This window comes from Garra rufa, chromosome 6, assembly GCF_049309525.1.
Source record: "Garra rufa chromosome 6, GarRuf1.0, whole genome shotgun sequence".
NCBI lineage: Eukaryota > Metazoa > Chordata > Actinopteri > Cypriniformes > Cyprinidae > Garra > Garra rufa.
The window spans coordinates 312,246-328,100 of record NC_133366.1 but is presented as its reverse complement, the minus strand read 5'-3'; the positions used below and the strand labels follow the sequence as shown (position 1 = coordinate 328,100).

General features: G+C 36.3%; 1 long non-coding RNA gene across 1 annotated transcript; it reads right to left on the bottom strand.

The window, feature by feature from the left end:
- Positions 1–11,596: 11,596 nt before the first annotated feature.
- LOC141336060 (uncharacterized) lies at positions 11,597–12,738 on the bottom strand. The gene is made up of 4 exons (XR_012355683.1): positions 12,603–12,738; positions 12,234–12,330; positions 11,797–12,126; positions 11,597–11,695 (listed from the first exon to the last, which is right to left on the bottom strand). It is a non-coding gene; the product is annotated as an uncharacterized lncRNA (long non-coding RNA).
- Between the last annotated feature and the right edge of the window lie 3,117 nt (positions 12,739–15,855).

The following is a 15,855-nucleotide window of genomic DNA, read 5'->3' as shown; positions in this document are numbered from 1 at the left end:
GCATTTTAACGTTTTCAATACACTAATCTACTATTACTGTTCAGTCGCTGGAGTGTTTTTATTTTTTAAATGCCTTTAAAATATGTCGTTTTGTGAACACGGACGAAGAAACGCCAGCCCTGAAGCTCATCCGTAAACCATATAAAGCAGCTCATATGCGCTTAATATAGCTCTTTAAAATGATATTATGTTTACATTGCGTACAGTCGCTGGAGTGTTTTTATTTAAATGCTTTTAAAAGAGGCTCGGTGATGTAGTTCGCAGACCGAGAGCTCGGAGCCTTGACTCTCATGTCAGTACAACAGAAAACACTGGCTGAAGGCAGCCCTCTCCGCTTTAAATAAAACTACTCGCAAGCACCTGAATTTAGCTCTTGGTGTGTTCTAAGGGGTTGACGGAATGAAATCGCTGGAGCATTTAAATTTTAAAAGGCCGTATTTATTTTCATTTTCCGCTCCACCCCTTCAGTGGAGTGGAATGGGGCGTTATTTTTCGTACGTGACCTGTGGTTAGAGGCATTGTTTCTTGTTAGCAAGACATATGGCTTAATAAATTATGTTCTTGGGCATAATTTGCAAGCTAACATGCAGTAGAAGCTATAACCTACGTTTAACCTAAATATAAATGATTTTATTCAGTATTTTTGTGCGTCCTCTATAAAGCACCATTTATGAGTAGTGCGCATGCGCACAAATGCCTAAGGGGACTTTCGGAGTATGACGTAAGAGGGCACCTGTGCTAAATCAAACATAAAATACAGCGAAATGGCAGGGAACAAAAAAATATGAAATGAGTGATTAGGTGCTATGTTCAATACAGTTGCATTTTTTGAGAACTCTAATCCGTTAAATAGCATAAGTTATTAGTTGGTGAGGTCTTTAACAACAGCCGTACTTTGTTGAACTAACGTGGTTCAAACGATGAGACCATATGAAACAGGCTTTACTAGCTTATTCGTTTCCACAAAAATGCAGCACAAATAGGCAAGCATTTTAACGTTTTCAATACACTAATCTACTATTACTGTTCAGTCGCTGGAGTGTTTTTATTTTTTAAATGCCTTTAAAATATGTCGTTTTGTGAACACGGACGAAGAAACGCCAGCCCTGAAGCTCATCCGTAAACCATATAAAGCAGCTCATATGCGCTTAATATAGCTCTTTAAAATGATATTATGTTTACATTGCGTACAGTCGCTGGAGTGTTTTTATTTAAATGCTTTTAAAAGAGGCTCGGTGATGTAGTTCGCAGACCGAGAGCTCGGAGCCTTGACTCTCATGTCAGTACAACAGAAAACACTGGCTGAAGGCAGCCCTCTCCGCTTTAAATAAAACTACTCGCAAGCACCTGAATTTAGCTCTTGGTGTGTTCTAAGGGGTTGACGGAATGAAATCGCTGGAGCATTTAAATTTTAAAAGGCCGTATTTATTTTCATTTTCCGCTCCACCCCTTCAGTGGAGTGGAATGGGGCGTTATTTTTCGTACGTGACCTGTGGTTAGAGGCATTGTTTCTTGTTAGCAAGACATATGGCTTAATAAATTATGTTCTTGGGCATAATTTGCAAGCTAACATGCAGTAGAAGCTATAACCTACGTTTAACCTAAATATAAATGATTTTATTCAGTATTTTTGTGCGTCCTCTATAAAGCACCATTTATGAGTAGTGCGCATGCGCACAAATGCCTAAGGGGACTTTCGGAGTATGACGTAAGAGGGCACCTGTGCTAAATCAAACATAAAATACAGCGAAATGGCAGGGAACAAAAAAATATGAAATGAGTGATTAGGTGCTATGTTCAATACAGTTGCATTTTTTGAGAACTCTAATCCGTTAAATAGCATAAGTTATTAGTTGGTGAGGTCTTTAACAACAGCCGTACTTTGTTGAACTAACGTGGTTCAAACGATGAGACCATATGAAACAGGCTTTACTAGCTTATTCGTTTCCACAAAAATGCAGCACAAATAGGCAAGCATTTTAACGTTTTCAATACACTAATCTACTATTACTGTTCAGTCGCTGGAGTGTTTTTATTTTTTAAATGCCTTTAAAATATGTCGTTTTGTGAACACGGACGAAGAAACGCCAGCCCTGAAGCTCATCCGTAAACCATATAAAGCAGCTCATATGCGCTTAATATAGCTCTTTAAAATGATATTATGTTTACATTGCGTACAGTCGCTGGAGTGTTTTTATTTAAATGCTTTTAAAAGAGGCTCGGTGATGTAGTTCGCAGACCGAGAGCTCGGAGCCTTGACTCTCATGTCAGTACAACAGAAAACACTGGCTGAAGGCAGCCCTCTCCGCTTTAAATAAAACTACTCGCAAGCACCTGAATTTAGCTCTTGGTGTGTTCTAAGGGGTTGACGGAATGAAATCGCTGGAGCATTTAAATTTTAAAAGGCCGTATTTATTTTCATTTTCCGCTCCACCCCTTCAGTGGAGTGGAATGGGGCGTTATTTTTCGTACGTGACCTGTGGTTAGAGGCATTGTTTCTTGTTAGCAAGACATATGGCTTAATAAATTATGTTCTTGGGCATAATTTGCAAGCTAACATGCAGTAGAAGCTATAACCTACGTTTAACCTAAATATAAATGATTTTATTCAGTATTTTTGTGCGTCCTCTATAAAGCACCATTTATGAGTAGTGCGCATGCGCACAAATGCCTAAGGGGACTTTCGGAGTATGACGTAAGAGGGCACCTGTGCTAAATCAAACATAAAATACAGCGAAATGACAGGGAACAAAAAAATATGAAATGAGTGATTAGGTGCTATGTTCAATACAGTTGCAATTTTTTGAGAACTCTAATCCGTTAAATAGCATAAGTTATTAGTTGGTGAGGTCTTTAACAACAGCCGTACTTTGTTGAACTAACGTGGTTCAAACGATGAGACCATATGTACGGTGACGCATTGCTGCCGCACACTTATTTTTTTTCCCACTCAGCTATGTCGTTATAACGACATCTTTTCTCGTAAAAACGACATCTTTTCTCGTAAAAACGACATCTTTTCTCGTAAAAACGACATAATTTTCTCGTTAAAACGACATCTTTTCTCGTAATAACGAGATCTTTTCTCGTAAAAACGACATAATTTTCTCGTTAAAACGACATCTTTTTCTCGTAATAACGACATATTATGTCATACGATCTGATATGATTAATAATAACAATCATTGATTATGTTATGAGATGTTATGTTATAAGCGTTTGTCCGCGCTGCCTTTACCACAGTCCTGACATAAAGGAGGATGCACGCTGCTGGAGTTAGAATACACTAGCAGCTATATATAGAAATAAACTGTTTTAATAATTTTAATGTAATGGTTTCAGTTGTAGCGGCATGTTTATTAGGATTAATCTCCAATCTGCCCTCAGACCCAGAGGATTTAAGATGATCAGATCAAAACTGTTATTTCTGAATAATCAACTCTGAGCTTGGAATATTATTTGGATGAAAGTTTGATTTCACAGAAAATTGAAATAGGGCCTACGATTATAAAGAAATAAAATAGAAATGACAAACGGTTTGATTGTATTATGATAATAATAATTTCGTTCTGTTTCAAAAATGGACAAAATGAATGAAAAAAAAAATTAAGTTTAAAAATAACTACCTTTTAGTATTTTTGTCCGTGGGTAAAAAGAGAGCTATGCTTTAATTATAAGTGGGCGGCAATGAAAAGCCATTTTTCAACTCATGCAGAATAAATACAAATACAAAAATACAAACAAATCTAGCTTAATTTCGTTTTTCTGTTTCTCAAACAAAACGAAATAATAATAATAATAATAATAATAATAATAATAATAATAATTATTATTATTATAATATTAATAATAATAATCTATTATTATATTAATAATAGATTAATATAATAATCTATTATTATAATAACCTATTATTATTATTACTATAATTATTATTAGGCCTATTATTATATTTTTCTTATTATGAATTCTATTTATTTATTTCTGCTCGTATTTCGATTTGCTGTTAAATCAATCAAAAATGTGATTATTCAGAATTAATAGTTTTGATTATCTTAAATAAGATTTTATAATAAAAAAATAATACGCCTAATAATAATAAGCACAATAACAATTTGAGTTATTTGAGTTATTAATATTAATAATAATATTATAATAATAAGCATAATAACAATTTGAGTAGGCTACAATTTGAGTAGCCTATTATTATTATTATTATTATTTCATTTTGTTTGAGAAACGGAAAAACGAAAAGCTTGATTCTTCGTATTTTTGTTCATGGGTAAAACACATGAGCTTATTGCTTGAATATTAATTTAACATGCCTGGGCTGTCTTGATACTTAGTATGATTATATACACAGTATACATTATTTATTATATATTATTAAATTTTATCTTTAGCTGAATCAAGCCACGAATCCGGTTTTTCATCTGGATTATACTGTGGAAATATGCTGCGCTGGCTCTGAGTGTAAGCACAATGGTTACAGATAATGAACTCACACGGGAAAGACTGTACATTACTACCTACCTCTTGTTGGATTTATACGAATTAAATAAACACAATTTTGTTTTCGATTCTTTTATTGAAGTAGACCTTTCAAGCTGCATAGAGAGACATAAATTGCGAGAGCGCACCCTGTATTTTTACAAAGGCAATTTGTAACGTTTTGTTGTTATTGTGGAAGTACATAAAATAAAGCAGACATTTATATTTCTTTGCTCTGTAATCACAATGTAAGGGATCGCGCTGGTACCGCCGACCCGAGAAGTGCAGTGCGCTTTATATATGAGACTTGCAAAGAAACGTTATTGTGACTAATTTGCAGAGCGGTACATCAGACGAACATTATTCTGCATGATGGGACAGACCGTAAAGACAGGCTGAGTCGAAAAGTGGCTTTTCCGGGCTGCTCACGCACAAATATTAAAGCATAAGCACTCTTTTCATGAACAAAAATCTGAATGGCTTTATTTATTTATTTTCATTTTTTAAACAGAACGAAATCATCATAATCATAACACGATCAAACCGTGTGTCATTTTTTAAATTTATTTTCTGATACTATTTAAATTTTTTGTAAAATCAAACTTTCATCCAAATAATATTCCAAGCTCAGAGTCAGAAATAACACTTTTGATCTGATCATCTTAAATCCTCTGGGTCTAAGGGCAAATTAGTATGGAGATTAATCCTAATAAACAGCTGCTACAATTGAAACCATTACATTAAAATGATTAAAACAGTGTATTTCTATATAACTCCAGCAGCGTGCATCCTCCTTTAGGTCAGGACTGTGGCGAAGGCAGCGCGGACAAACGCTTAGCTCCCTCACATAACATAATCATATCATCTATAACAGGAACATCAGATCGTTTTTATGACATATTATGTCGTTATTACGAGAAAAAGATGTCGTTTTAACGAGAAAAGATGTCGTTTTAACGAGAAAATTATGTCGTTTTTACGAGAAAAGATGTCGTTTTAACGAGAAAATTATGTCGTTTTTACGAGAAAAGATGTCGTTTTTACGAGAAAAGATCTCGTTATAACGACATAGCTGAGTGGGAAAAAAAATAAGTGTGCGGCAGCAATGCGTCACCGTACATATGAAACAGGCTTTACTAGCTTATTCGTTTCCACAAAAATGCAGCACAAATAAGCAAGCATTTTAACGTTTTCAATACACTAATCTACTATTACTGTTCAGTCGCTGGAGTGTTTTTATTTTTTAAATGCCTTTAAAATATGTCGTTTTGTGAACACGGACGAAGAAACGCCAGCCCTGAAGCTCATCCGTAAACCATATAAAGCAGCTCATATGCGCTTAATATAGCTCTTTAAAATGATATTATGTTTACATTGCGTACAGTCGCTGGAGTGTTTTTATTTAAATGCTTTTAAAAGAGGCTCGGTGATGTAGTTCGCAGACCGAGAGCTCGGAGCCTTGACTCTCATGTCAGTACAACAGAAAACACTGGCTGAAGGCAGCCCTCTCCGCTTTAAATAAAACTACTCGCAAGCACCTGAATTTAGCTCTTGGTGTGTTCTAAGGGGTTGACGGAATGAAATCGCTGGAGCATTTAAATTTTAAAAGGCCGTATTTATTTTCATTTTCCGCTCCACCCCTTCAGTGGAGTGGAATGGGGCGTTATTTTTCGTACGTGACCTGTGGTTAGAGGCATTGTTTCTTGTTAGCAAGACATATGGCTTAATAAATTATGTTCTTGGGCATAATTTGCAAGCTAACATGCAGTAGAAGCTATAACCTACGTTTAACCTAAATATAAATGATTTTATTCAGTATTTTTGTGCGTCCTCTATAAAGCACCATTTATGAGTAGTGCGCATGCGCACAAATGCCTAAGGGGACTTTCGGAGTATGACGTAAGAGGGCACCTGTGCTAAATCAAACATAAAATACAGCGAAATGACAGGGAACAAAAAAATATGAAATGAGTGATTAGGTGCTATGTTCAATACAGTTGCAATTTTTTGAGAACTCTAATCCGTTAAATAGCATAAGTTATTAGTTGGTGAGGTCTTTAACAACAGCCGTACTTTGTTGAACTAACGTGGTTCAAACGATGAGACCATATGAAACAGGCTTTACTAGCTTATTCGTTTCCACAAAAATGCAGCACAAATAAGCAAGCATTTTAACGTTTTCAATACACTAATCTACTATTACTGTTCAGTCGCTGGAGTGTTTTTATTTTTTAAATGCCTTTAAAATATGTCGTTTTGTGAACACGGACGAAGAAACGCCAGCCCTGAAGCTCATCCGTAAACCATATAAAGCAGCTCATATGCGCTTAATATAGCTCTTTAAAATGATATTATGTTTACATTGCGTACAGTCGCTGGAGTGTTTTTATTTAAATGCTTTTAAAAGAGGCTCGGTGATGTAGTTCGCAGACCGAGAGCTCGGAGCCTTGACTCTCATGTCAGTACAACAGAAAACACTGGCTGAAGGCAGCCCTCTCCGCTTTAAATAAAACTACTCGCAAGCACCTGAATTTAGCTCTTGGTGTGTTCTAAGGGGTTGACGGAATGAAATCGCTGGAGCATTTAAATTTTAAAAGGCCGTATTTATTTTCATTTTCCGCTCCACCCCTTCAGTGGAGTGGAATGGGGCGTTATTTTTCGTACGTGACCTGTGGTTAGAGGCATTGTTTCTTGTTAGCAAGACATATGGCTTAATAAATTATGTTCTTGGGCATAATTTGCAAGCTAACATGCAGTAGAAGCTATAACCTACGTTTAACCTAAATATAAATGATTTTATTCAGTATTTTTGTGCGTCCTCTATAAAGCACCATTTATGAGTAGTGCGCATGCGCACAAATGCCTAAGGGGACTTTCGGAGTATGACGTAAGAGGGCACCTGTGCTAAATCAAACATAAAATACAGCGAAATGGCAGGGAACAAAAAAATATGAAATGAGTGATTAGGTGCTATGTTCAATACAGTTGCATTTTTTGAGAACTCTAATCCGTTAAATAGCATAAGTTATTAGTTGGTGAGGTCTTTAACAACAGCCGTACTTTGTTGAACTAACGTGGTTCAAACGATGAGACCATATGAAACAGGCTTTACTAGCTTATTCGTTTCCACAAAAATGCAGCACAAATAGGCAAGCATTTTAACGTTTTCAATACACTAATCTACTATTACTGTTCAGTCGCTGGAGTGTTTTTATTTTTTAAATGCCTTTAAAATATGTCGTTTTGTGAACACGGACGAAGAAACGCCAGCCCTGAAGCTCATCCGTAAACCATATAAAGCAGCTCATATGCGCTTAATATAGCTCTTTAAAATGATATTATGTTTACATTGCGTACAGTCGCTGGAGTGTTTTTATTTAAATGCTTTTAAAAGAGGCTCGGTGATGTAGTTCGCAGACCGAGAGCTCGGAGCCTTGACTCTCATGTCAGTACAACAGAAAACACTGGCTGAAGGCAGCCCTCTCCGCTTTAAATAAAACTACTCGCAAGCACCTGAATTTAGCTCTTGGTGTGTTCTAAGGGGTTGACGGAATGAAATCGCTGGAGCATTTAAATTTTAAAAGGCCGTATTTATTTTCATTTTCCGCTCCACCCCTTCAGTGGAGTGGAATGGGGCGTTATTTTTCGTACGTGACCTGTGGTTAGAGGCATTGTTTCTTGTTAGCAAGACATATGGCTTAATAAATTATGTTCTTGGGCATAATTTGCAAGCTAACATGCAGTAGAAGCTATAACCTACGTTTAACCTAAATATAAATGATTTTATTCAGTATTTTTGTGCGTCCTCTATAAAGCACCATTTATGAGTAGTGCGCATGCGCACAAATGCCTAAGGGGACTTTCGGAGTATGACGTAAGAGGGCACCTGTGCTAAATCAAACATAAAATACAGCGAAATGGCAGGGAACAAAAAAATATGAAATGAGTGATTAGGTGCTATGTTCAATACAGTTGCATTTTTTGAGAACTCTAATCCGTTAAATAGCATAAGTTATTAGTTGGTGAGGTCTTTAACAACAGCCGTACTTTGTTGAACTAACGTGGTTCAAACGATGAGACCATATGAAACAGGCTTTACTAGCTTATTCGTTTCCACAAAAATGCAGCACAAATAGGCAAGCATTTTAACGTTTTCAATACACTAATCTACTATTACTGTTCAGTCGCTGGAGTGTTTTTATTTTTTAAATGCCTTTAAAATATGTCGTTTTGTGAACACGGACGAAGAAACGCCAGCCCTGAAGCTCATCCGTAAACCATATAAAGCAGCTCATATGCGCTTAATATAGCTCTTTAAAATGATATTATGTTTACATTGCGTACAGTCGCTGGAGTGTTTTTATTTAAATGCTTTTAAAAGAGGCTCGGTGATGTAGTTCGCAGACCGAGAGCTCGGAGCCTTGACTCTCATGTCAGTACAACAGAAAACACTGGCTGAAGGCAGCCCTCTCCGCTTTAAATAAAACTACTCGCAAGCACCTGAATTTAGCTCTTGGTGTGTTCTAAGGGGTTGACGGAATGAAATCGCTGGAGCATTTAAATTTTAAAAGGCCGTATTTATTTTCATTTTCCGCTCCACCCCTTCAGTGGAGTGGAATGGGGCGTTATTTTTCGTACGTGACCTGTGGTTAGAGGCATTGTTTCTTGTTAGCAAGACATATGGCTTACCCTGCAAACAAGCCAGCACTGGCCCTTTACGGGCCCACTTAGGGCTAGCCTAAGGGCCCCCAGCGGGCTGCCAGCGCAGGGCCCATGAGAATTTGCTCATTGGCAAAACGTTGGCCCCTTAGCGCTGGCCCTGCACGGGCAGCCCTCGTTTAGCCCCTAGGAAGCCCTCACTAAGCCCTCACAGGGCCCGCACTATTAATTTACAACAATAAATCTGTTTCACTACTTTTCAGCTACTATAACTTATTCTATACATCTGAAATGGATGCAGTCACCACATAACTAATGTCTGAATTGTCAAAAAATGTACAGTAGTCAAAGGGATTTCAAATCAATGTATTTATTAATTACAAAATATAAAACATTCAATTCAGGTCAATAAAGATAATTTAACACGCTGAAAGGCACTAAAAATGTTCTATACATATATAAAATAATTCAAATCAATGTATTTATTAATTACAAAATATAAAACATTCAATTCAGGTTAATACAGGTTAATAAAGATAATTTAACACTCTGAAAGGGACTAGAAATTCTCTATACAAATATAAAATAATAAATAAACAAAAATAAAAATACTGGTAACACTTTATAATAAAGTTCAGTTGCAAGTCATGTAAGTGGTTAGTTAATGATGAACTAATCATTTACAAAACATTCATAAATGATTAGCAAGTGATATACTAATATTTTCGTATGCTTTGTAAATTCCATTGCAAGTCATTTACTAGTGATTAGTAAATGATTAACTAATTATTTATGAAACATGACTATGCGTTCATAAATGATTAAAAAGTGATATGTTAATTATTGTATGTATGTTTTGTAGATTCAGGTTAAGTCGTTTACATTTGATTAATGATTAGCTAATCAAAGCATATGCGTTTCATAAATATTTAATAAATTATTTTTTTGTATGTATGTAGCAATTAGAGGGAGCAGAAAGTGTTGTAAATGCCTTAAATACACTAACATATAATTTGTAACAGGTAAGTTACAGTTATCAACACAATGATGTGTAAAGCATGTATAAAGCATTTTCAACACTTTCTGCATCCCCTAATCTAGTGTAAACTATTCATCACTTGTAAATATGTTACACATCATTCGTAGATTACCACTTCAAGAATCAATAAGGCATAAGATCAACGAATCGTACCCATGAATGATGTGTAACACATTTACAAGTGATGAACAGTTAACACTTTAGATTTAGGGGATGCAGAAAGTGTTGTAAATGATTTATTCATGCGTTTACACATCGTCTATAACAGGCGTTGAACACTAGTGTGTAGTTAGTGTAGAGTGTGTACGACAGCTGTCTTCTCTGAAACACATGGAGTCTTTAACCACTGTGCACCTGATGTGAGCAAAACATACACAAAAATGTAACAATTTATTAAACATTTATGAAACGCAGTCTTGTTTTGTAAATGATTAGTAATCATTAACTAATCAAATGTACTGTATATGAAATAACTAAATCGAAAAAACATACATAAAACAATGAACATATCACATAAATGAATATTGGAAAGTACAGAATTGTACCCTGAAGGCACATTTCGTAACGCAAAGTAAACGGCCCCCATTTTATGAATCTTAGTTTTTGATCCAAGAGGATTTGTTGTTTCCAAATCATCAAAGTATAACTGAATTTGTAATGCATTGGGATGGTTTCGGTGAATAGGATGTTTAGAATAATGAACACCATCACAATAATCATATATATACTCAAAAATGGAAAAATCAGAGTAAAGTTGGCTTGAATACTGAAGATTGCCCAGCCAGAATAATTTGAAAAGTCTGTCTACAGCACAGGTCAGGCTTTCAAGATCAAGTGGAAGGGCAAAAGAATCATTCTTTGCCACAATTACGTACTGGGCTCCATGTCCTAGAGAACCGATGGAAACCAACTGCGACTGGGCTGACTTCAGGGACCGTTTCATGGATTCACTGAGCAAGGTCGTCACATTGGTACCAGCCTACAGAAATCAAACAAAGAAAAGCATCAGAAAATGTTGCTGCATGAGAGGCAATGTTGTTTATCACAAGCTAACACAGTAAAAAAACAAAAAAAAAGCATACCGGCACTTGCTCCAACAGGTCCGAGACTGCAGGGTTCATACAGCATTTACTGCCAGCAACACTTCTCCCAGATGCTGTGGGTGGAGGAAGATGAATGAGGATCTTCAACAGTGTAGCACAGCTCATCCTGATGAAGTGAAGATGCAGATCACATGCAAAATTTATTTTATCATGAATTGAACATTAAAATTTACATTAAGTTTTCTCATTTAAACTAGGTTTAGAAATGTGTGCACATGCAACAGACATTGAGGCAGAAAATCATACCATCTTGCTGATTGTTGGCTTCCTCCAGCAAGTGTCTGATGTCATTTTTCTTTTCCAAGGATGCTATTTCCTTGAGCTTTGGAATTATGGTCCCTTCCAATTTCCGGATAAACATGTCTTCTTTCCCATCTGTGAGCTTGGAAAATTCAATGTCCATCTTCAATGCAAAAAAAACAACAGAAACAAATAAATATCAGTATTACAATTATGAATTACAAGTTTGTGTAAAGTTCTCTTTTAGTTGAGCATGTCTATTACCAATGCAGGCATGTCAAGAAATCTGGGATATTCCTTGAAGATTTCAGCAACAGTTGGGGATTTTGTGGCTATCCATCTCCTTCGGTAACTGAAGGTTTGGTCAATTGCAGTCTTTATTGATGATGAATTCTCTGGTTACGGTCGCATCCTCTCTATCAGGGTCAACCACTCACTTGGCACTGTTTCTTCTGGACTTGGCAAAGAAGGTTGCAGTGTACAATGGCAACGTTTCAAACTGTACATCCGCTGGTTCTGTTGAAGCTTCCGTCTGATGTTCCGCAGTCTCATTTCTATGAAGCCACTGTGTGATGGCCCATCAAAAAAATGCTCCTGACATGAGTAATGCAAAAATAGAATTAAGCTGGATTCAAATATACTTGAGCAGTTTACATTCACATTGCTAAGTAATTCATTTTATAATGTAAAAACATCCTTACGTGTCCCTCATTTTCACCAAACACGTGAATCCTTAACAAGGGGAACAATGACACAATCTCCTTTGCTAGTGCCAGCTTTTCTGTACCAGATGGATAGCTGAAAAAAAGTTCAATAAAAAATGTGGCAAAAATGGCTCTAACACAAACATTATCAAACACAAAAATATAACATACATATATACATATATATATATATATAAAACACTGGTACTTTAGACTGTTAAAGTTATACTGTTAAAGTTATTTATTAAATTAACCTTATTTACTATGTATAACTGTTTTAGTACATGTTTAATTTATTTAAATACAATGTAATTTAATTTGCAAACAAATACACCTTACATCTTATAAACAACCACATATACTCACAATCCATGTTTCTCAACAAGGTCACTGACAGCAACCTTAACAAGAAACTTTCTTGAGGAAATAGACAGTGTCTTTGTCTCTTCGTGTTCTCTCAGGATTGTAGGGGCTTTTTCTTCAAGCAGTGTAAGCAATCTAGTTGTAGTAGTATCTGTAGACAGTTGCAAGCACCCTGTTCAAAATTGTTAGATTAACTAACATTTGTTCCTCGACATCCATTATCTAAATAAAAAAATAAAATAAAAACATTTATAGACCGGACAATGAGAAAACAAATAACAGTGCATAACAAAAATGTACATTTTAAATAGTCGGTGACTGGTCAGCTAACGTTAGCACAAAATGGCGCGCAAGGTTCATTACGTTGTTTATGAAACATTTCATTGTACAGTTAATTGTAAAGGGACGGGGAGGTTATGAGTTCATGCTTAACGTTCAATATAAGTATCTTTCGCTTAATTTGTATAATCAATTCTGCCAACACAGCTTTACAAAAACCGTGCCAAATGCGCTAGCTTGAGGGCTATAGAAAAGGACACTTAGTTAACAGGCCAGCCGTGTATTTGCGGCACGAAACATGGAGACAACATAATAAAAAATACAACAACAACTTCTTGGACTACTAATACAAAACAATCGTTTGCAAGGTGGGGGAAAATTACTACTATATAAGTGTTTTAATTATTTTCACTTACCTGAGGCAGACGGTCGCATTATCTGACATGATTGACAGAGTGACAGTTGAAAAAGAACGTCACTGCTCAGGCTCGCCGTGCGTGCGGCCGTGCGCGCCGAAGCTCTCGCAGCACGTATTCCCGAAATGCAGTATTTTCACCCGCGCACCCAAATGCTTAATATTTTATATTGGCAACATGATAAACTACATACATACAGTATATATCGCCTTTTGATTTTGAAGTGTGATTTTATTTTATTTTAATGTGTTATGAATTTTCCTTGTAAATATTTTAAAAATGAATGTATAGCCTAAAGTTAAATTTATAATCTCCGCTGTTGTTTTGAGTGCTATAGACAATGGTGTGAAAAACAACTATAACGGATAAACATTTATTTGACTTGACTGAGGTGTTAATAGTCATGTGAACTTGTCTTTTCTTTCAGTTTAATGTAATTTTTATTGTTGAAAATGTTTAGCTATATTAGAATGATATAAATGGCATTAGGCCTATACGTCTATGGGAAATTGTATAAAAAACAGACAAAAAGAAGAGAGAAGTTTCTAAACTAACTCTGAGTGATGGATATCATAAAAACTAGTTATAACTTCTTCATATCTCTGTACCATCAATAACTTTACATTTTGACCTTCTAAAATAAATTGAAAGGATCATGCGTTGTCCTGTAGACACAATCCAATGCAAATAACAATTTTTTTTCTTTTTATTCCTTCTAAGCAGAGTTATTATGGAAGGTTTATTGAATTTCACATTCAATTTTAAAATCAGCCAAAACTTAATGAAAGTGGGCTACCTAAACAAAACCTGCATGGGCCCAAAGGTACAAAAGCTGCTCTGGGCCCGAACGGGCTGGCCCACAATGGGTCATCATGGGCTTAATGTGGGCAGCCCGCTAGTGTGGGCTGCTCACAGATAGCCCGCGGTGAGCCCAAAGCTGTGGGCCTCACCTGGGCAAGCCCGCACTGGGCCTGTTTAGGTTTGGTGTGGGCTGGCACTAGCCCACTGTGCCCGCAAAAAGCCAGCATGGGCCCCGCAGGGGCATGTTTGCAGGGTTAATAAATTATGTTCTTGGGCATAATTTGCAAGCTAACATGCAGTAGAAGCTATAACCTACGTTTAACCTAAATATAAATGATTTTATTCAGTATTTTTGTGCGTCCTCTATAAAGCACCATTTATGAGTAGTGCGCATGCGCACAAATGCCTAAGGGGACTTTCGGAGTATGACGTAAGAGGGCACCTGTGCTAAATCAAACATAAAATACAGCGAAATGGCAGGGAACAAAAAAATATGAAATGAGTGATTAGGTGCTATGTTCAATACAGTTGCATTTTTTGAGAACTCTAATCCGTTAAATAGCATAAGTTATTAGTTGGTGAGGTCTTTAACAACAGCCGTACTTTGTTGAACTAACGTGGTTCAAACGATGAGACCATATGAAACAGGCTTTACTAGCTTATTCGTTTCCACAAAAATGCAGCACAAATAGGCAAGCATTTTAACGTTTTCAATACACTAATCTACTATTACTGTTCAGTCGCTGGAGTGTTTTTATTTTTTAAATGCCTTTAAAATATGTCGTTTTGTGAACACGGACGAAGAAACGCCAGCCCTGAAGCTCATCCGTAAACCATATAAAGCAGCTCATATGCGCTTAATATAGCTCTTTAAAATGATATTATGTTTACATTGCGTACAGTCGCTGGAGTGTTTTTATTTAAATGCTTTTAAAAGAGGCTCGGTGATGTAGTTCGCAGACCGAGAGCTCGGAGCCTTGACTCTCATGTCAGTACAACAGAAAACACTGGCTGAAGGCAGCCCTCTCCGCTTTAAATAAAACTACTCGCAAGCACCTGAATTTAGCTCTTGGTGTGTTCTAAGGGGTTGACGGAATGAAATCGCTGGAGCATTTAAATTTTAAAAGGCCGTATTTATTTTCATTTTCCGCTCCACCCCTTCAGTGGAGTGGAATGGGGCGTTATTTTTCGTACGTGACCTGTGGTTAGAGGCATTGTTTCTTGTTAGCAAGACATATGGCTTAATAAATTATGTTCTTGGGCATAATTTGCAAGCTAACATGCAGTAGAAGCTATAACCTACGTTTAACCTAAATATAAATGATTTTATTCAGTATTTTTGTGCGTCCTCTATAAAGCACCATTTATGAGTAGTGCGCATGCGCACAAATGCCTAAGGGGACTTTCGGAGTATGACGTAAGAGGGCACCTGTGCTAAATCAAACATAAAATACAGCGAAATGGCAGGGAACAAAAAAATATGAAATGAGTGATTAGGTGCTATGTTCAATACAGTTGCATTTTTTGAGAACTCTAATCCGTTAAATAGCATAAGTTATTAGTTGGTGAGGTCTTTAACAACAGCCGTACTTTGTTGAACTAACGTGGTTCAAACGATGAGACCATATGAAACAGGCTTTACTAGCTTATTCGTTTCCACAAAAATGCAGCACAAATAGGCAAGCATTTTAACGTTTTCAATACACTAATCTACTATTACTGTTCAGTCGCTGGAGTGTTTTTATTTTTTAAATGCCTTT